Below are 21470 nucleotides of genomic sequence, written 5' to 3'. Positions count from 1 at the left end.
AGAACCCAGATATTCTCTGTAACTAAGCTACATTCAAGTCCTTTTTGCTTTCTATTTATTTTATTTTTTAATTATAAGTGGACACAACTTTATTTTATTTTATGTGGTGCTGAGGATTGAATCCAGTGCCTCACACATGCCAGGTGAGTGCTCTGCCTCTGAGCCTCAGCCCCAGCCCTTTTTTGCTTTCTATTTTAAGACAGTGTCTCCCTCAGTTGCTAAGACTGGTTTCAAACTTTGATTCCTCCTTCCTCAGTTTGCAGAGTTGCTAGAAATGTGTGTACTTCCTAAACAAGTTGGATATTCATTCTTATGTGGTGTGTGTGTGTGTGTGTGTGTGTGTGTGTGTGTGTGTGTGTGTGTTTGATACTGGGGATTGAATCCAGGGGAGTTTTACTATTGAGCTACAGCCATTGAGTTTTTTTGTTTTGTTATGTACAGGGCATTGAACCCCTGGGCACTTAAGCACTGAATCACATCCCCAACCCCTTTTAAATATTTTTTTACAGATGGTCTCACTGATTTGCTTACTGACTAGTTAAATGGGTGAAACTGGCTTTGAATTGTTAATCCTCCTGCCTCAGCTTCTGGAGCCACTGGGACTATAGGTTTGCACTACCTCGCCTGGCTTAGCCACAGCAGATTTTATTGCTTATTCTGGCACAAGGCCTAAATTGCCCAGGCTGCTAACTTTCTGTCTTTCTTCCTTATTCCCCCAGGGACTGAGAGGGAATTACAGATGGTTACCACTGTGCCTGGCTTTCATGTTTTTTGTTTGTTTTTAGTATATATTTAGTTGTCAATGGACCTTTTTAAAAATTTATTTATTTATATGTGATGCTGAGAATCCAACCCAGTACCTCACCTGCCAGGCAAGCTCACTACCACTGAGCCACAACCCCAGCCTTCTCCTGTTTTTTAATTAAGACTTTTCAAGTGTTTATGATAATCAGTGGTGATCTTCTGTATAATAAGATGTATTGGTGATCTTTGCTGGTAGTAACGTTTTCACAGGAGTGTCGCTATTGTATCTATATCTTTGTTTGTTTGGTTTTGGTACTGGAGATTGAACCCAGAGGCACTGCATCACATCCCCAGCCAGTTTCTCATATTTTATTTAGAGACAGGGCTTTGGTGAGTTGCTTAGGGCCTCAGTGAGTTGCTTAGGGCTTTGGTGAGTTGCTGAGGCTGGGTTTGAACTTGCATTCCTCTTGCCTCAGCATTCCATGTTGCTGGGATTACAAGGGGCTGGGGCTTTCCATTTTTTAAAATGATTTTATAGCTTGCTAAAGAACTTTGGTTTTTGTCTCTGTTTCAAGGGTTTAGTAAGCAATTGAAGCTTTTATTTAAGCAAGGTATTAAAGCATTTGATAGAGATAGTGGCAGTAGGATTACAAAGAATGTGGAAATTTCATCATCAGCCCACGAGTATGTAAATTTTTCTTGTGAGATGTGTGCCTTCACAACACTCAGTTGTTTGAGTTTTCATAAAAGGCAGTGTGTATTCTTGAGGTCTTAAACCTGAAAAGAAACTTCTAAAATGCATACATAAGCCTTGTTCTGAGATGTAGACAGGTCCTAGTTGAACCATCTGTATGATCTGAAATTGTTTGTCTTTAATTTACTAGGTGTAGATAGTGGAGATCTTCATATCTTAATTTGCTGGACTGGGGGTATATGGGTGTTGTAGTATGGATCTATAGCCCCAGTTATTTTAAATTTGCTATTGAGACAGGGTCTCACTAAGTTTCCTAGCTGGCCTCAAACTTGTGATCCTCCTGCCTCAGATTCCCATGTCACTGGGATTGCATGCACATACCACCCTTCCTGGCTTCCAACCTATTGTTTTATGTATACCATGTATTTAACACTTGGTAATTTAGTTGGGTGTGGTGGTGCATGCCCATAAACTCAGCAGCTCAGGAGGCTGAAGCAGTAGGATCATGACTTCAAAGCCATCCTCTGCAACTTAGCGATGTCCTAAACACTGGTGAAACCCCATCTCTAAATAAAACACAAAGTAGGGCTGGGGACGTGGCTCAGTGATTGAGTTCCTCTGGGTTTAATTCCTGTTACCTAAATATATAATAATTCAAATTTTCTAGCTTGTTATGATAGAGAATAGTTTCCAAATTTCAAAATGAAAAGACTAAAATAGTAATTTACTCATTTACCTTTATATACTTACTGGTCAAAAAAAAAATTATGCCATCATCTTAAGGTACTGGGTAGTGCATATATCACAAGTTATAGTGAAAACAGCTTTATGCTACTCAACTAATTTGACAGAAGTGTTTGTGAGCATGGCACAGAATTCTTATAGTTTGTGCCACTTTTAGAAATTCTTCCCAGGTCATCAAAGTTGAAAATACAGTGGAATATTGAGCATGAAGAAGAATGCTATGCAATTTCTATTCTCTCTGCTTTCATTAAAATTAAAATTAAAATTTGAACTTTGTTCAATCATTCACCTCTATGGATTATGAAATCCTGCTGGCTGCCAGTTGCTGTATATGACAGAAATGAGGAGATGATTTACTGAATCAGAGTTTATTGAAATACAATGAGAATTGTTGTGTAGGTTTACATGTTCAGAGGGGAGAGAATAATGTGAAAAAACTTCATAGAATACAGCAGGTAGATGAAGTACTTTAACCACATATTAATGGTTTCCAAAATTCTTAAGCCCACTTGTTCAATTAATATGGAAACAGGCTTTGTGAAAAGTAAAGTGTCCTTGAAGCTGAGATTTTCCTGTACAGGAGCAGTTCTTGGAGAAGCCAGCTTGACCACCTTGGGGGACAGTCAGGATGACAGGTAAGGTCTCTAATTGCTAGTTGATAGCAGGTGGTATTGGTGGATGAGGATTCTGAGATTAATTCGCAGCTGATGAGGCCTTGTCACTGCTTGACTCTAGGCTTTCAGAGAAGTGTCATGGTCTTTCACACGACAGAGGTGGCCCTACCTTAACCTAAGCTCTCAGGGTATCTGACAAAACTCTGGATTTGAGATCTTTTCTTGAAGCTCAGTAGTTTAGATCAGTGGCTGACACATGGGGAGTCTGATGGGACACATAAGGTCTGGCAACACATCATGCTCTAGCAAGGAGGGAAAACTCTCCAAAACATCAAACTTTTAGAAGTATTTAGAAACATTTCATAGTTACATAACACATGGCCTAGCACCAAAACCAAGCCACCCTCTGCCCTGGTTCCAGGCTCAACCCATGAACAGGTGGACAGAAGATGCCATTATTCCAAGCTTTTGTAATTCTGAAGCCTGAAAAGGCTACCCAGGAGCTTTAAGGAGTAAGTGGGTGGAGAAAATGATTTCTTAGAAGAAGAACCTGACTGGCCTGGTGGCCCATGCCTATAATTCTAGTGACTGGGAAGGCTTATGCAGCAGGTTTGCAAGTTGGAAGCCAGCCTCAGCAACTTACAAAATGCTGTTTCAAAATAAAAATGGCCACAAGTGTTGCTCCATGATAGAGTGACCCTGGGATCCATCCCCAGCACTGCCCTCACCACCCCCCTCCAACCAAAAAAAGTGTGGTTGCTCCTGCCTACAGGACTGTGGGGTCCAGAAATAGACAAAGCATTCACTCCGGCTTCCCATTGATCACAGCTAGTCTTTACAAGGTTGGCCCCCTTCCCCATACCTCTTCACAAATCTTTTCCAACAACTGTATCTTACTCCCAAAGTTTGTGATATTGATTAAAATTACATTCATTATGACATCTTGTTTCCAAAATTAATGCTTTTTTGACCCATGTAGGGCATGTGTTCCCTGCAGTCACCACATGTGCCCCTTACTGAAGTTTGGCTCTGCATATTTTTTTTAATATTTATTTTTTAGGTGTAGATGGACACAACACAATGCCTTTTTTTTTTTTTTTATGTGGTGCTGAAGATTGAACCTGGCTCCTGCTCCTGCTAGGCAAGAGATCTACTACTGAGCCACAATCCAAGCCCGGGATCTGCATATCTTTTATGTTGTTTGTTCCTGAGGATTTAAATCTTTTATGTCTGTTGTGAAAGGGAGACTTTTTTTTTTTTTGGTGGTGCTGGGAATTTAACTCAAAGCAGTGTGCATGCAAGGTAAGCACTCTATCAACTGAGCTGTATCCCAGCCCTGAAAGGGACGTTTATATGAGGCTATTGCTGATTCAGTGATTTTTCTAATGATTTTCATGAGAATGAGAAATGATGGGTTTTCATTTTCTTTCTTTCTTTCTTTCTTATTTTCTACTTTGTGTAATTGGTGCAGGTATCACCAGGTAGTAGAAATGTTCTTCAGTACTCGTGTCTGGTCCCTGAAAGCTTGTGACCTTTAGCTCAGCCATGAGGCTGGTTAGAGAATTCAGTTGTACCTGTGTTAAACTCTTAAGTGGGTGTTGACCTTACAAAATATGTTCCTGAGGCTGTGAGGTCGATATTAGATTCATGTTAGATTCAGGTTCCTAATGTTTACATTTGTCGTCTTGTCTCTAGCTGACAATGTGGCCTCTTTTACTTATTTATTTATTTTTTAGGTACTGAGGATTGAACCCAGTGGTGCTTAACTACCAAGTCACCTACCCAACACTTTTTAATATTTTACATAGAGACAGGGGTCTCATTAAATTGCTTAGGGCTTCGATAAGTTCCTGAGGCTGGCATTGACCTCACAATCCTCCTGCCTTAGCTTCCTGAGCTGCTGGAATTACAGGTAGGAGCCACCACTCCCAGCCTGGGGCATTATTTTCAGGTTTTTGTGTCACTATTAGACTTGTTAAAACCTCTGCCATTGTTGTTTCTGTTTGACTGATCCACCCAACCCAATCATGGCATTTTTCTGTGTACTTGAACTTTATTTCATTTAGGAAATGGTTATCTGTGCGTCAAATTTGGCCTGCCACATGTTTCTAAGTAAGGTTTCACTGGAATACAGTCATGGCTGCTTTCTTGGCACAGGAGCACAGTTGAGTAGTGGTGCAGACTGGATGACCTACAAGGCAGAATTATTTACTGGTTGGCCTTCCAAGGAGGCATTTTCTAATCCGTGCATTCCTGTATCCTTCACCTCCCCTAGACAAGGCTTGTGGTCTGTGTTAGTCAGGTTTTTGTCACTAACAACAAAGTACATGACAAGAAAACTAGTTTCAGAGGTTCAATCCATGGTGGACTTACTCCATTGCTCTGGGCCCAAAATGAGGCAGAATGTCATGGCGGAAGGGCATGATGGAGGAGTGCTGCCCCATTGATGTTGGCCAGGAGACAGAAAGAGGGGAAGGGGAAGAGGCCATAGGGAATATGGACCCATTCCAGATAGGTACCCAGTGACCCACTTCCTTCAATCATACCCCACCTGTGTATGATTACCACCCAATTACTCTATTCAAAATAAGATGAACTGATTTAGGTCACAGCTCTAAGTCTAATCATTTCACCTTTGAATCATTCTGCATTAACAGTTTTCACTTTATGTCCAAATCATAACATGAGCCTTTTCAATTGCGGGGACCTTGCTTCAGTAGTTTCCTTACCAGGAAAAACGCTGCCCTTAACAAGGTATATGTTCTAGTGGGGGAGAGATTGGCAATAGGAAATAAATTAGTAGATGGTGCAGTAAGTTGCAAAGTTGTTGAGGAGGATTAAGAGGAAGCCGTGGATAGTACATTGGACACTGAGGTTCTTCCCATCCATGAGCTCTTGCATTTGTCCTTCAGCTTTGACCCTTCAAGTGAAACTGGACTTTTCACACCTCCTTCCTGCATCTCCCCAGCTGCAGCCAGTGCCCTTCCTGGTCTCTACAAACTGTGAGTACTGAGGTGAAGAACCTGCTGGACAAAGTCCTAGGGTGAGTGCTGCTGAAAATGCACACAGGGCTGTGTGGGTGGGGGCAAAGAGGGTCTGCAAGAGGGAATTAGAAGGGAAGTGGTGTTAGGTGGCCTGGCCCACCGAGCTGCAACCAGGTGGACCCTCTTTCTTGTGTCAGACCCCTTTGTGGGTCTCTTGGTAGTCTGTCTTGCTTTGGAGTTTGAACTTGACCTGTGGGCATTGACCACATGATATTGATATGGGAGTTCTAAGAATTTTGGTCACTTTTGTGTTTTCAAAAATGATAGAAGTAATGGACCCATGTGAGGACTGTAATGGAAATTCAGAAGAAGTTATTTGTAATGTCTGGCACATGGTTAAGTACCAGCAACATTTGCGAAATGAAGTAAAATAGTTGTATTCCATATAGTTATAGTGCTCAGGAACTTTGGTTTTTATGCTTAACTGTTCGTAATAGTTGAGTGTTATCTTCTATAAGATGGAAGGGAATGATCAACTTGAGTTTCCATTGACTATTAACTCAAATAGTTGAATATAGGTTTTCCAAGAAAAATGAAGATAAGATGTACTTAAGGAATACATTTGTTATTGGTTCCTGTTTTTAGCCACTTGGTGGACGTTTTCTTACCGGGAGGAACATTTATATTTTCAGTATAAAAATTTCATAGAAAAATAAGCCGAGTTCCTTTATTTTAAAATTAATGGTAATTTCAGTTATGTATTTAAAAAATTAAAATACATTTGTATTGGTACTTGTCATCAAGTTCCTATAGGTTGAAGCCTCCAGGATATTAATTGTGAGGAACAGAGTCTCAGGCAAGTGGTACATTTCTGGTGATGTAACTAACAATTTTATTAAGTCAATATTTGTGGTTATATGATTGAGGTTTTATATATTTGATAAATATTTTTAAGAATAACTTCAGGGCTGAGGTTGTGGCTCAGCGGCAGAGTGCTTGCCTAGCATGTGTGAGGCACTGGGTTTGATTCTCAGCACCACATATCAATAATTAAAATAAAGGTCCATTGACAACTAAAAAAAAATTAAAAAAGACATAAAGATGTTATGTCAGTTTTTCATGGCTGTGATCAAAATAACCTAAACAAGAACAACTTGGAGAAAGAACAGTTTATTTTGGTTCATGGTTTCAGTGGACTCAGTCATGGTCAATTAGCACCATTGATCTGGCACCCAAATGAGGCAGAATATCATGGCAGAGGGTATGGTAGAGAAAGCTGCTCAGCTCTTGGCAGTGGGGAAGCAGGGTAGAAGAGGAAGGGCCCAAGGACAAATACTGTCCTCAGGGCCAAACCCATAATGACTTACTTCCTCCATTCATGCCCCATATGCCTATACTTTTCACCACCTCCCTGTGGTCCCTTCAAATTATTAAGCCAACTAATAGATTAACCCACTGGTAAAGTCAGAACCCTCATGAACATTCACCTCTGGAACATGGTGGCATTGCCTTAACCGTGGGCTTTCCAGATTAAAAACAGTAACAGATTCTATTATTGGTTCTATTTTAGCATAATGTAGTTGTTATAACTGAGTTTCATGATGTAATTTGTTGCATGACTTTGTATTGTCCAAGTGTCTAGAGTGTCCGAAGAAACCCAGACTCAATAAAGAGTAGACATGAGGGAATTTGGTTATTAGGGGCAGGGTTATAGCAGGGGAATTGATCCTATGAAGTCAACACAGGATTGACATGTTCACCATAGAGCAATACATATCTGAGATGAGAAAGAGCAAATTCACTTGAATTTGTCCTGGATTGGTGGCCCCATATTGTTGGTGGAATTAGAAGACTAAGGCTCTAGGACTTGTTTTGTTCTTGTGATTAAAAACCAGGGCCTGGTCCAAGCTAGGGAAGCAATCACTGATTGACACTCCTAGCTTTAGGCAACAGGCTTTAAAATTTTAGGCAGCTTTTCTATCTGAGCCTCTGTTTGGAGCACAATAGACAATTTTAATTGTAAGGCATATAAGTCAGAGTAATTTATATAAAGGAACAAAATGATGCTTGTTCACAGGTATACACTTAAGGTATTGCTCTATGATGGAATGTTTTCTGACAAATGCATCCTGAGGTAATTTTGTCCATATGCAAACATCAGAGTATGTACCCACATAAAGTAAAATGACTACATCACTAGGCTATCCAGTCTGATGGGACCAACTTATAAACTGATCTTCATTGAGTGAAAAGTTATGTCATATGTGAGTGTAAATGGGACCACAGAGGTAAACCTTTTGTTAACAGTTCAGTATTTTTTATGGGTTTGAATGATTTTCACACAAACAAACTGAGGTTTGAGGAGAAGAATGGCTCCTGGAAGTCTCCCATGTCAGACTTCCAGGAAGGGCCAGTTTGACCCATTCCTAGCCAGTACCTGATGTGTGAGAATCAAGTGACTGAAATGAAGAGGAAGAAGCCCTTTCCAGACTGAGGGGCTATACTGGTGGCCAAGCCAGATGTCCCTGATTCAGATGGTAAGTCTCCTTCCTTCATATACTGGTTGGGTGGGGTCGGGGTAGGGGGTTGCCTAGAACTTTTGGTTTCCTGAGATTGGATTGTCATGGGACTGCTGGGATACTGTCACACCTGGGGCTGAACAATGGACACAGCAGCAGAGCTGGAAACATCACAGGCAATCAGGCCTCTCAGCTCTACCATGCAAGTGTGAGAAATAGGGTTATGAGGAAAGGCCATAGGTACACAGTAGGTATGTGTGCAGGAAATAAGATCCAGCTGAACAGTGCGAGTGTGGGCACTGGATATGGGGATATGGCTGGGCAATGCAAGATTTGTGGCCTTTTTTGGGGGAAGCTGCAGATAGATACTCCATAAGCCCCCCACCCCCCATGCCCAGCATCTCTTCCTTTTGTGTGTTACTGGCTCCTTACACTTGTTGCCTAGATTTCTTGTTTGGACCCTTTTTAAATTCCTTTGTCACATTCCCTGCACCAGTCCTGTGCCATTATCCCATTCCCACATGTTTACTTCCTGGTCTTAAAAACTTGGCCTCAAAAAATTATGATGGCATTGTGTACAACTTTGATGGCCATAGATTCCCATCCTTGTCTAGGTGACAAGACCCTTTCCTTGGGCCCACTGCCCCAAAACTTACATGTTCCACTTATTCTATATACTTGTCCCCTTGTAAGGGACACTTATCTCTGTTGTCCAGTCAAGTGAATGTGACTGACAAAACAAGATACATAGTCCTGGGACAGTGCATGGGCCCCTTAGTTGGGACCATTACCACATCCTCTTTCCCAGACCTATGACCATGCTCCAGGACCCCAAGCAGCCAGCAGTGGACCCGGGCCTTGAGCCTTCTTGCCCCCTACGCCACCCGCTCCCCTCTCTCCACTCCCTTCCTCCCCTCCGCTGAGCCTGATGGGGGCCCTGGCACGTGGCTCTCCAGGCATAGGCCTGGCTCCTTGCTAAAGCCCCAGTCCACTCATCTCCAGGACCCTGGACCTCTCCCCATCTCTGGATCACAGGCCCCTTGCTGGCGGCCCCTGTTGGGCCTCCCCTCTGTTACCCTGGTGCTGTGAGATGCCTGCACTGCCTGGACCCACCGCTCCCCTTCAATGTCCCCAGCCTGGGCTCCTCCAACAGTCCCGGGTCCCCTACCACAAAGACACACAGCTTCATGCTGGCTCTGGCAGCCTTTCCCCAAAGACGACACTCCTTTGGTGGGGCCCCTCATGCCCCAGCCACCACCATCACACCCCACCCTTTCCTCCGCCAAGCTATCCCCCTTCCTCCCCTTCCCTCTTTCCCCTTTACTCTCTCCCTGCTCCTTGGCCTAGGTCGCGTGGCTCCCTAGCCTGGGCTCTTCCAATGGGTCCCGGGACCCCTCCCACCCAGCCACCCAGCTTCATGCTGGCGCTGGCAGCCTTTTTACACCCAGGGCCCTCGTTTGGCCCTGCTTGCGTCCAGGTCCCTCCCTGGAGCATCTCCTCCCCTGGATTGCAGAGGAGTGCAATGGGCTGGCCTCTGCGCCCTGAAGGCTCCCTAGGGGAAACACAGCCCTGCCCCTCGCCTGGGCCCCCTTGGCTGCCCGAACCCTGACATCTGGCAGTGGACGTGGGCGCTGCGCTGACCTTGGCCTGCGCCATCCCCTCCCTTCCCTCCCCTGCCCTCTCGCCTTGCGTGCTGCCCCTAAGCCAAGCCAGCCCTCCCTAACCATGGAGCTTTAAGCTCCAGTCCTGGGGCCTGGCTCCTGGGCTGGGCCCCTGAGCGCGTGTTCGTCGTCGTGTTGCGTGGCGTCCCATGGCGTCGGGTGGCGTCGCTCCGCCTCGTCGGGTCAAACCGGGGGCCCCTTGCTTGGGCCCCCTACCGCGCGCGCTCCCCTCGGTGCCCCTCGCGCCCCAGCCGCCTCCAGCCCACCCCACCCCAATCTTTCCTCCTCCTCCTCCTCCTCCTCCTCCTCGTCCTCGCGCCGCCCCTTCCTCCCCTTCCCTCTTTCCCCTTTACTCTCTCCCTGCTCCTTGGCCTAGGTCGCGTGGCTCCCTAGCCTGGGCTCCTCCAATGGGTCCCGGGACCCTTCCCACCCAGCCACCCAGCTTCATGCTGGCGCTGGCAGCCTTTCCACACCCAGGGCCCTCGTTTGGCCCTGCTTGCGTCCAGGTCCCTCCCTGGAGCATCTCCTCCCCTGGATTGCAGAGGAGTGCAATGGGCTGGCCTCTGCGCCCTGAAGGCTCCCTAGGGGAAACACAGCCCTGCCCCTCGCCTGGGCCCCCTTGGCTGCCCGAACCCTGACACCTGGCAGTGGACGTGGGCGCTGCGCTGACCTTGGCCTGCGCCATCCCCTCCCTTCCCTCCCCTGCCCTCTCGCCTTGCGTGCTGCCCCTAAGCCAAGCCAGCCCTCCCTAACCACGGAGCTTTAAGCTCCAGTCCTGGGGCCTGGCTCCTGGGCTGGGCCCCTGAGCGCGTGTTCGTCGTCGTGTCGCGTGGCGTCCCGTGGCGTCGGGTGGCGTCGCTCCGCCTCGTCGGGTCAAACCGGGGGCCCCTTGCTTGGGCCCCCTACCGCGCGCGCTCCCCTCGGTGCCCCTCGCGCCCCAGCCGCCTCCAGCCCACCCCACCCCAATCTTTCCTCCTCCTCCTCCTCCTCCTCCTGGTCCTCGCGCCGCCCCTTCCTCCCCTTCCCTCTTTCCCCTTTACTCTCTCCCTGCTCCTTGGCCTAGGTCGCATGGCTCCCTAGCCTGGGCTCCTCCAATGGGTCCCGGGACCCCTCCCACCCAGCCACCCAGCTTCATGCTGGCGCTGGCAGCCTTTCCACACCCAGGGCCCTCGTTTGGCCCTGCTTGCGTCCAGGTCCCTCCCTGGAGCATCTCCTCCCCTGGATTGCAGAGGAGTGCAATGGGCTGGCCTCTGCGCCCTGAAGGCTCCCTAGGGGAAACACAGCCCTGCCCCTCGCCTGGGCCCCCTTGGCTGCCCGAACCCTGACACCTGGCAGTGGACGTGGGCGCTGCGCTGACCTTGGCCTGCGCCATCCCCTCCCTTCCCTCCCCTGCCCTCTCGCCTTGCGTGCTGCCCCTAAGCCAAGCCAGCCCTCCCTAACCACGGAGCTTTAAGCTCCAGTCCTGGGGCCTGGCTCCTGGGCTGGGCCCCTGAGCGCGTGTTCCTCTTCGTGTCGCGTGGCGTCCCGTGGCCTCAGGTGGCGTCGCTCCGCCTCGTCGGGTCAAACCGGGGGCCCCTTGCTTGGGCCCCCTACCGCGCGCGCTCCCCTCGGTGCCCCTCGCGCCCCAGCCGCCTCCAGCCCACCCCACCCCAATCTTTCCTCCTCCTCCTCCTCCTCCTCCTCCTCGTCCTCGCGCCGCCCCTTCCTCCCCTTCCCTCTTTCCCCTTTACTCTCTCCCTGCTCCTTGGCCTAGGTCGCGTGGCTCCCTAGCCTGGGCTCCTCCAATGGGTCCCGGGACCCCTCCCACCCAGCCACCCAGCTTCATGCTGGCGCTGGCAGCCTTTCCACACCCAGGGCCCTCGTTTGGCCCTGCTTGCGTCCAGGTCCCTCCCTGGAGCATCTCCTCCCCTGGATTGCAGAGGAGTGCAATGGGCTGGCCTCTGCGCCCTGAAGGCTCCCTAGGGGAAACACAGCCCTGCCCCTCGCCTGGGCCCCCTTGGCTGCCCGAACCCTGACATCTGGCAGTGGACGTGGGCGCTGCGCTGACCTTGGCCTGCGCCATCCCCTCCCTTCCCTCCCCTGCCCTCTCGCCTTGCGTGCTGCCCCTAAGCCAAGCCAGCCCTCCCTAACCACGGAGCTTTAAGCTCCAGTCCTGGGGCCTGGCTCCTGGGCTGGGCCCCTGAGCGCATGTTCGTCGTCGTGTTGCGTGGCGTCCCGTGGCTTCGGGTGGCGTCGCTCCGCCTCGTCGGGTCAAACCGGGGGCCCCTTGCTTGGGCCCCCTACCGCGCGCGCTCCCCTCGGTGCCCCTCGCGCCCCAGCCGCCTCCAGCCCACCCCACCCCAATCTTTCCTCCTCCTCCTCCTCCTCCTCCTCCTCCTCCTCCTCCTCGCGCCGCCCCTTCCTCCCCTTCCCTCTTTCCCCTTTACTCTGTCCCTGCTCCTTGGCCTAGGTCGCGTGGCTCCCTAGCCTGGGCTCCTCCAATGGGTCCCGGGACCCCTCCCACCCAGCCACCCAGCTTCATGCTGGCGCTGGCAGCCTTTCCACACCCAGGGCCCTCGTTTGGCCCTGCTTGCGTCCAGGTCCCTCCCTGGAGCATCTCCTCCCCTGGATTGCAGAGGAGTGCAATGGGCTGGCCTCTGCGCCCTGAAGGCTCCCTAGGGGAAACACAGCCCTGCCCCTCGCCTGGGCCCCCTTGGCTGCCCGAACCCTGACACCTGGCAGTGGACGTGGGCGCTGCGCTGACCTTGGCCTGCGCCATCCCCTCCCTTCCCTCCCCTGCCCTCTCGCCTTGCGTGCTGCCCCTAAGCCAAGCCAGCCCTCCCTAACCACGGAGCTTTAAGCTCCAGTCCTGGGGCCTGGCTCCTGGGCTGGGCCCCTGAGGGCGTGTTCGTCGTCGTGTCGCGTGGCGTCCCGTGGCGTCGGGTGGCGTCGCTCCGCCTCGTCGGGTCAAACCGGGGGCCCCTTGCTTGGGCCCCCTACCGCGCGCGCTCCCCTCGGTGCCCCTCGCGCCCCAGCCGCCTCCAGCCCACCCCACCCCAATCTTTCCTCCTCCTCCTCCTCCTCCTCCTCCTCGTCCTCGCGCCGCCCCTTCCTCCCCTTCCCTCTTTCCCCTTTACTCTCTCCCTGCTCCTTGGCCTAGGTCGCGTGGCTCCCTAGCCTGGGCTCCTCCAATGGGTCCCGGGACCCCTCCCACCCAGCCACCCAGCTTCATGCTGGCGCTGGCAGCCTTTCCACACCCAGGGCCCTCGTTTGGCCCTGCTTGCGTCCAGGTCCCTCCCTGGAGCATCTCCTCCCCTGGATTGCAGAGGAGTGGAATGGGCTGGCCTCTGCGACCTGAAGGCTCCCTAGGGGAAACACAGCCCTGCCCCTCGCCTGGGCCCCCTTGGCTGCCCGAACCCTGACACCTGGCAGTGGACGTGGGCGCTGCGCTGACCTTGGCCTGCGCCATCCCCTCCCTTCCCTCCCCTGCCCTCTCGCCTTGCGTGCTGCCCCTAAGCCAAGCCAGCCCTCCCTAACCACGGAGCTTTAAGCTCCAGTCCTGGGGCCTGGCTCCTGGGCTGGGCCCCTGAGCGCGTGTTCGTCGTCGTGTCGCGTGGCGTCCCGTGGCGTCGGGTGGCGTCGCTCCGCCTCGTCGGGTCAAACCGGGGGCCCCTTGCTTGGGCCCCCTACCGCGCGCGCTCCCCTCGGTGCCCCTCGCGCCCCAGCCGCCTCCAGCCCACCCCACCCCAATCTTTCCTCCTCCTCCTCCTCCTCCTCCTGGTCCTCGCGCCGCCCCTTCCTCCCCTTCCCTCTTTCCCCTTTACTCTCTCCCTGCTCCTTGGCCTAGGTCGCATGGCTCCCTAGCCTGGGCTCCTCCAATGGGTCCCGGGACCCCTCCCACCCAGCCACCCAGCTTCATGCTGGCGCTGGCAGCCTTTCCACACCCAGGGCCCTCGTTTGGCCCTGCTTGCGTCCAGGTCCCTCCCTGGAGCATCTCCTCCCCTGGATTGCAGAGGAGTGCAATGGGCTGGCCTCTGCGCCCTGAAGGCTCCCTAGGGGAAACACAGCCCTGCCCCTCGCCTGGGCCCCCTTGGCTGCCCGAACCCTGACACCTGGCAGTGGACGTGGGCGCTGCGCTGACCTTGGCCTGCGCCATCCCCTCCCTTCCCTCCCCTGCCCTCTCGCCTTGCGTGCTGCCCTAAGCCAAGCCAGCCCTCCCTAACCACGGAGCTTTAAGCTCCAGTCCTGGGCCTGGCTCCTGGGCTGGGCCCCTGAGCGCGTGTTCCTCGTCGTGTCGCGTGGCGTCCCGTGGCCTCAGGTGGCGTCGCTCCGCCTCGTCGGGTCAAACCGGGGGCCCCTTGCTTGGGCCCCCTACCGCGCGCGCTCCCCTCGGTGCCCCTCGCGCCCCAGCCGCCTCCAGCCCACCCCACCCCAATCTTTCCTCCTCCTCCTCCTCCTCCTCCTCCTCGTCCTCGCGCCGCCCCTTCCTCCCCTTCCCTCTTTCCCCTTTACTCTCTCCCTGCTCCTTGGCCTAGGTCGCGTGGCTCCCTAGCCTGGGCTCCTCCAATGGGTCCCGGGACCCCTCCCACCCAGCCACCCAGCTTCATGCTGGCGCTGGCAGCCTTTCCACACCCAGGGCCCTCGTTTGGCCCTGCTTGCGTCCAGGTCCCTCCCTGGAGCATCTCCTCCCCTGGATTGCAGAGGAGTGCAATGGGCTGGCCTCTGCGCCCTGAAGGCTCCCTAGGGGAAACACAGCCCTGCCCCTCGCCTGGGCCCCCTTGGCTGCCCGAACCCTGACACCTGGCAGTGGACGTGGGCGCTGCGCTGACCTTGGCCTGCGCCATCCCCTCCCTTCCCTCCCCTGCCCTCTCGCCTTGCGTGCTGCCCCTAAGCCAAGCCAGCCCTCCCTAACCACGGAGCTTTAAGCTCCAGTCCTGGGGCCTGGCTCCTGGGCTGGGCCCCTGAGGGCGTGTTCGTCGTCGTGTCGCGTGGCGTCCCGTGGCGTCGGGTGGCGTCGCTCCGCCTCGTCGGGTCAAACCGGGGGCCCCTTGCTTGGGCCCCCTACCGCGCGCGCTCCCCTCGGTGCCCCTCGCGCCCCAGCCGCCTCCAGCCCACCCCACCCCAATCTTTCCTCCTCCTCCTCCTCCTCCTCCTCCTCGTCCTCGCGCCGCCCCTTCCTCCCCTTCCCTCTTTCCCCTTTACTCTGTCCCTGCTCCTTGGCCTAGGTCGCATGGCTCCCTAGCCTGGGCTCCTCCAATGGGTCCCGGGACCCCTCCCACCCAGCCACCCAGCTTCATGCTGGCGCTGGCAGCCTTTCCACACCCAGGGCCCTCGTTTGGCCCTGCTTGCGTCCAGGTCCCTCCCTGGAGCATCTCCTCCCCTGGATTGCAGAGGAGTGCAATGGGCTGGCCTCTGCGCCCTGAAGGCTCCCTAGGGGAAACACAGCCCTGCCCCTCGCCTGGGCCCCCTTGGCTGCCCGAACCCTGACATCTGGCAGTGGACGTGGGCGCTGCGCTGACCTTGGCCTGCGCCATCCCCTCCCTTCCCTCCCCTGCCCTCTCGCCTTGCGTGCTGCCCCTAAGCCAAGCCAGCCCTCCCTAACCACGGAGCTTTAAGCTCCAGTCCTGGGGCCTGGCTCCTGGGCTGGGCCCCTGAGGGCGTGTTCGTCGTCGTGTCGCGTGGCGTCCCGTGGCGTCGGGTGGCGTCGCTCCGCCTCGTCGGGTCAAACCGGGGGCCCCTTGCTTGGGCCCCCTACCGCGCGCGCTCCCCTCGGTGCCCCTCGCGCCCCAGCCGCCTCCAGCCCACCCCACCCCAATCTTTCCTCCTCCTCCTCCTCCTCCTCCTCCTCGTCCTCGCGCCGCCCCTTCCTCCCCTTCCCTCTTTCCCCTTTACTCTGTCCCTGCTCCTTGGCCTAGGTCGCATGGCTCCCTAGCCTGGGCTCCTCCAATGGGTCCCGGGACCCCTCCCACCCAGCCACCCAGCTTCATGCTGGCGCTGGCAGCCTTTCCACACCCAGGGCCCTCGTTTGGCCCTGCTTGCGTCCAGGTCCCTCCCTGGAGCATCTCCTCCCCTGGATTGCAGAGGAGTGCAATGGGCTGGCCTCTGCGCCCTGAAGGCTCCCTAGGGGAAACACAGCCCTGCCCCTCGCCTGGGCCCCCTTGGCTGCCCGAACCCTGACATCTGGCAGTGGACGTGGGCGCTGCGCTGACCTTGGCCTGCGCCATCCCCTCCCTTCCCTCCCCTGCCCTCTCGCCTTGCGTGCTGCCCCTAAGCCAAGCCAGCCCTCCCTAACCATGGAGCTTTAAGCTCCAGTCCTGGGGCCTGGCTCCTGGGCTGGGCCCCTGAGCGCGTGTTCGTCGTCGTGTTGCGTGGCGTCCCATGGCGTCGGGTGGCGTCGCTCCGCCTCGTCGGGTCAAACCGGGGGCCCCTTGCTTGGGCCCCCTACCGCGCGCGCTCCCCTCGGTGCCCCTCGCGCCCCAGCCGCCTCCAGCCCACCCCACCCCAATCTTTCCTCCTCCTCCTCCTCCTCCTCCTCCTCGTCCTCGCGCCGCCCCTTCCTCCCCTTCCCTCTTTCCCCTTTACTCTCTCCCTGCTCCTTGGCCTAGGTCGCGTGGCTCCCTAGCCTGGGCTCCTCCAATGGGTCCCGGGACCCTTCCCACCCAGCCACCCAGCTTCATGCTGGCGCTGGCAGCCTTTCCACACCCAGGGCCCTCGTTTGGCCCTGCTTGCGTCCAGGTCCCTCCCTGGAGCATCTCCTCCCCTGGATTGCAGAGGAGTGGAATGGGCTGGCCTCTGCGCCCTGAAGGCTCCCTAGGGGAAACACAGCCCTGCCCCTCGCCTGGGCCCCCTTGGCTGCCCGAACCCTGACACCTGGCAGTGGACGTGGGCGCTGCGCTGACCTTGGCCTGCGCCATCCCCTCCCTTCCCTCCCCTGCCCTCTCGCCTTGCGTGCTGCCCCTAAGCCAAGCCAGCCCTCCCTAACCACGGAGCTTTAAGCTCCAGTCCTGGGGCCTGGCTCCTGGGCTGGGCCCCTGAGCGCGTGTTCGTCGTCGTGTCGCGTGGCGTCCCGTGGCGTCGGGTGGCGTCGCTCCGCCTCGTCGGGTCAAACCGGGGGCCCCTTGCTTGGGCCCCCTACCGCGCGCGCTCCCCTCGGTGCCCCTCGCGCCCCAGCCGCCTCCAGCCCACCCCACCCCAATCTTTCCTCCTCCTCCTCCTCCTCCTCCTGGTCCTCGCGCCGCCCCTTCCTCCCCTTCCCTCTTTCCCCTTTACTCTCTCCCTGCTCCTTGGCCTAGGTCGCATGGCTCCCTAGCCTGGGCTCCTCCAATGGGTCCCGGGACCCCTCCCACCCAGCCACCCAGCTTCATGCTGGCGCTGGCAGCCTTTCCACACCCAGGGCCCTCGTTTGGCCCTGCTTGCGTCCAGGTCCCTCCCTGGAGCATCTCCTCCCCTGGATTGCAGAGGAGTGCAATGGGCTGGCCTCTGCGCCCTGAAGGCTCCCTAGGGGAAACACAGCCCTGCCCCTCGCCTGGGCCCCCTTGGCTGCCCGAACCCTGACACCTGGCAGTGGACGTGGGCGCTGCGCTGACCTTGGCCTGCGCCATCCCCTCCCTTCCCTCCCCTGCCCTCTCGCCTTGCGTGCTGCCCCTAAGCCAAGCCAGCCCTCCCTAACCACGGAGCTTTAAGCTCCAGTCCTGGGGCCTGGCTCCTGGGCTGGGCCCCTGAGCGCGTGTTCCTCGTCGTGTCGCGTGGCGTCCCGTGGCCTCAGGTGGCGTCGCTCCGCCTCGTCGGGTCAAACCGGGGGCCCCTTGCTTGGGCCCCCTACCGCGCGCGCTCCCCTCGGTGCCCCTCGCGCCCCAGCCGCCTCCAGCCCACCCCACCCCAATCTTTCCTCCTCCTCCTCCTCCTCCTCCTCCTCGTCCTCGCGCCGCCCCTTCCTCCCCTTCCCTCTTTCCCCTTTACTCTCTCCCTGCTCCTTGGCCTAGGTCGCGTGGCTCCCTAGCCTGGGCTCCTCCAATGGGTCCCGGGACCCCTCCCACCCAGCCACCCAGCTTCATGCTGGCGCTGGCAGCCTTTCCACACCCAGGGCCCTCGTTTGGCCCTGCTTGCGTCCAGGTCCCTCCCTGGAGCATCTCCTCCCCTGGATTGCAGAGGAGTGCAATGGGCTGGCCTCTGCGCCCTGAAGGCTCCCTAGGGGAAACACAGCCCTGCCCCTCGCCTGGGCCCCCTTGGCTGCCCGAACCCTGACATCTGGCAGTGGACGTGGGCGCTGCGCTGACCTTGGCCTGCGCCATCCCCTCCCTTCCCTCCCCTGCCCTCTCGCCTTGCGTGCTGCCCCTAAGCCAAGCCAGCCCTCCCTAACCACGGAGCTTTAAGCTCCAGTCCTGGGGCCTGGCTCCTGGGCTGGGCCCCTGAGCGCATGTTCGTCGTCGTGTTGCGTGGCGTCCCGTGGCTTCGGGTGGCGTCGCTCCGCCTCGTCGGGTCAAACCGGGGGCCCCTTGCTTGGGCCCCCTACCGCGCGCGCTCCCCTCGGTGCCCCTCGCGCCCCAGCCGCCTCCAGCCCACCCCACCCCAATCTTTCCTCCTCCTCCTCCTCCTCCTCCTCCTCCTCCTCCTCCTCCTCGCGCCGCCCCTTCCTCCCCTTCCCTCTTTCCCCTTTACTCTGTCCCTGCTCCTTGGCCTAGGTCGCGTGGCTCCCTAGCCTGGGCTCCTCCAATGGGTCCCGGGACCCCTCCCACCCAGCCACCCAGCTTCATGCTGGCGCTGGCAGCCTTTCCACACCCAGGGCCCTCGTTTGGCCCTGCTTGCGTCCAGGTCCCTCCCTGGAGCATCTCCTCCCCTGGATTGCAGAGGAGTGCAATGGGCTGGCCTCTGCGCCCTGAAGGCTCCCTAGGGGAAACACAGCCCTGCCCCTCGCCTGGGCCCCCTTGGCTGCCCGAACCCTGACATCTGGCAGTGGACGTGGGCGCTGCGCTGACCTTGGCCTGCGCCATCCCCTCCCTTCCCTCCCCTGCCCTCTCGCCTTGCGTGCTGCCCCTAAGCCAAGCCAGCCCTCCCTAACCACGGAGCTTTAAGCTCCAGTCCTGGGGCCTGGCTCCTGGGCTGGGCCCCTGAGCGCATGTTCGTCGTCGTGTTGCGTGGCGTCCCGTGGCTTCGGGTGGCGTCGCTCCGCCTCGTCGGGTCAAACCGGGGGCCCCTTGCTTGGGCCCCCTACCGCGCGCGCTCCCCTCGGTGCCCCTCGCGCCCCAGCCGCCTCCAGCCCACCCCACCCCAATCTTTCCTCCTCCTCCTCCTCCTCCTCCTCCTCCTCCTCCTCCTCGCGCCGCCCCTTCCTCCCCTTCCCTCTTTCCCCTTTACTCTGTCCCTGCTCCTTGGCCTAGGTCGCGTGGCTCCCTAGCCTGGGCTCCTCCAATGGGTCCCGGGACCCCTCCCACCCAGCCACCCAGCTTCATGCTGGCGCTGGCAGCCTTTCCACACCCAGGGCCCTCGTTTGGCCCTGCTTGCGTCCAGGTCCCTCCCTGGAGCATCTCCTCCCCTGGATTGCAGAGGAGTGCAATGGGCTGGCCTCTGCGCCCTGAAGGCTCCCTAGGGGAAACACAGCCCTGCCCCTCGCCTGGGCCCCCTTGGCTGCCTGAACCCTGACACCTGGCAGTGGACGTGGGCGCTGCGCTGACCTTGGCCTGCGCCATCCCCTCCCTTCCCTCCCCTGCCCTCTCGCCTTGCGTGCTGCCCCTAAGCCAAGCCAGCCCTCCCTAACCACGGAGCTTTAAGCTCCAGTCCTGGGGCCTGGCTCCTGGGCTGGGCCCCTGAGCGCGTGTTCCTCGTCGTGTCGCGTGGCGTCCCGTGGCGTCGGGTGGCGTCGCTCCGCCTCGTCGGGTCAAACCGGGGGCCCCTTGCTTGGGCCCCCTACCGCGCGCGCTCCCCTCGGTGCCCCTCGCGCCCCAGCCGCCTCCAGCCCACCCCACCCCAATCTTTCCTCCTCCTCCTCCTCCTCCTCCTCCTCCTCGTCCTCGCGCCACCCCTTCCTCCCCTTCCCTCTTTCCCCTTTACTCTCTCCCTGCTCCTTGGCCTAGGTCGCATGGCTCCCTAGCCTGGGCTCCTCCAATGGGTCCCGGGACCCCTCCCACCCAGCCACCCAGCTTCATGCTGGCGCTGGCAGCCTTTCCACACCCAGGGCCCTCGTTTGGCCCTGCTTGCGTCCAGGTCCCTCCCTGGAGCATCTCCTCCCCTGGATTGCAGAGGAGTGCAATGGGCTGGCCTCTGCGCCCTGAAGGCTCCCTAGGGGAAACACAGCCCTGCCCCTCGCCTGGGCCCCCTTGGCTGCCCGAACCCTGACACCTGGCAGTGGACGTGGGCGCTGCGCTGACCTTGGCCTGCGCCATCCCCTCCCTTCCCTCCCCTGCCCTCTCGCCTTGCGTGCTGCCCCTAAGCCAAGCCAGCCCTCCCTAACCACGGAGCTTTAAGCTCCAGTCCTGGGTCCTGGCTCCTGGGCTGGGCCCCTGAGCGCGTGTTCCTCGTCGTGTCGCGTGGCGTCCCGTGGCGTCGGGTGGCGTCGCTCCGCCTCGTCGGGTCAAACCGGGGGCCCCTTGCTTGGGCCCCCTACCGCGCGCGCTCCCCTCGGTGCCCCTCGCGCCCCAGCCGCCTCCAGCCCACCCCACCCCAATCTTTCCTCCTCCTCCTCCTCCTCCTCCTCTTCGTCCTCGCGCCGCCCATTCCTCCCCTTCCCTCGTTCCCCTTTACTCTCTCCCTGCTCCTTGGCCTAGGTCGCGTGGCTCCCTAGCCTGGGCTCCTCCAATGGGTCCCGGGACCCCTCCCACCCAGCCACCCAGCTTCATGCTGGCGCTGGCAGCCTTTCCACACCCAGGGCCCTCATTTGGCCCTGCTTGCATCCAGGTCCCTCCCTGGAGCATCTCCTCCCCTGGATTGCAGAGGAGTGCAATGGGCTGGCCTCTGCGCCCTGAAGGCTCCCTAGGGGAAACACAGCCCTGCCCCTCGCCTGGGCCCCCTTGGCTGCCCGAACCCTGACACCTGGCAGTGGACGTGGGCGCTGCGCTGACCTTGGCCTGCGCCATCCCCTCCCTTCCCTCCCCTGCCCTCTCACCTTGCGTGCTGCCCCTAAGCCAAGCCAGCCCTCCCTAACCACGGAGCTTTAAGCTCCAGTCCTGGGGCCTGGCTCCTGGGCTGGGCCCCTGAGCGCGTGTTCTTCGTCGTGTCGCGTGGCGTCCCGTGGCGTCGGGTGGCGTCGCTCCGCCTCGTCGGGTCAAACCGGGGGCCCCTTGATTGGGCCCCCTACCGCGCGCGCTCCCCTCGATGCCCCTCGCGCCCCAGCCGCCTCCAGCCCACCCCACCCCAATCTTTCCTCCTCCTCCTCCTCCTCCTCCTCCTCGTCCTCGCGCCGCCCCTTCCTCCCCTTCCCTCTTTCCCCTTTACTCTCTCCCTGCTCCTTGGCCTAGGTCGCGTGGCTCCCTAGCCTGGGCTCCTCCAATGGGTCCCGGGACCCCTCCCACCCAGCCACCCAGCTTCATGCTGGCGCT

This window comes from Marmota flaviventris, chromosome 5, assembly GCF_047511675.1.
Source record: "Marmota flaviventris isolate mMarFla1 chromosome 5, mMarFla1.hap1, whole genome shotgun sequence".
In the NCBI taxonomy this organism is placed as follows: Eukaryota; Metazoa; Chordata; class Mammalia; order Rodentia; family Sciuridae; genus Marmota; species Marmota flaviventris.
The sequence above is the reverse complement of the archived record's forward strand: the minus strand, read 5'-3'. Positions refer to the sequence as shown.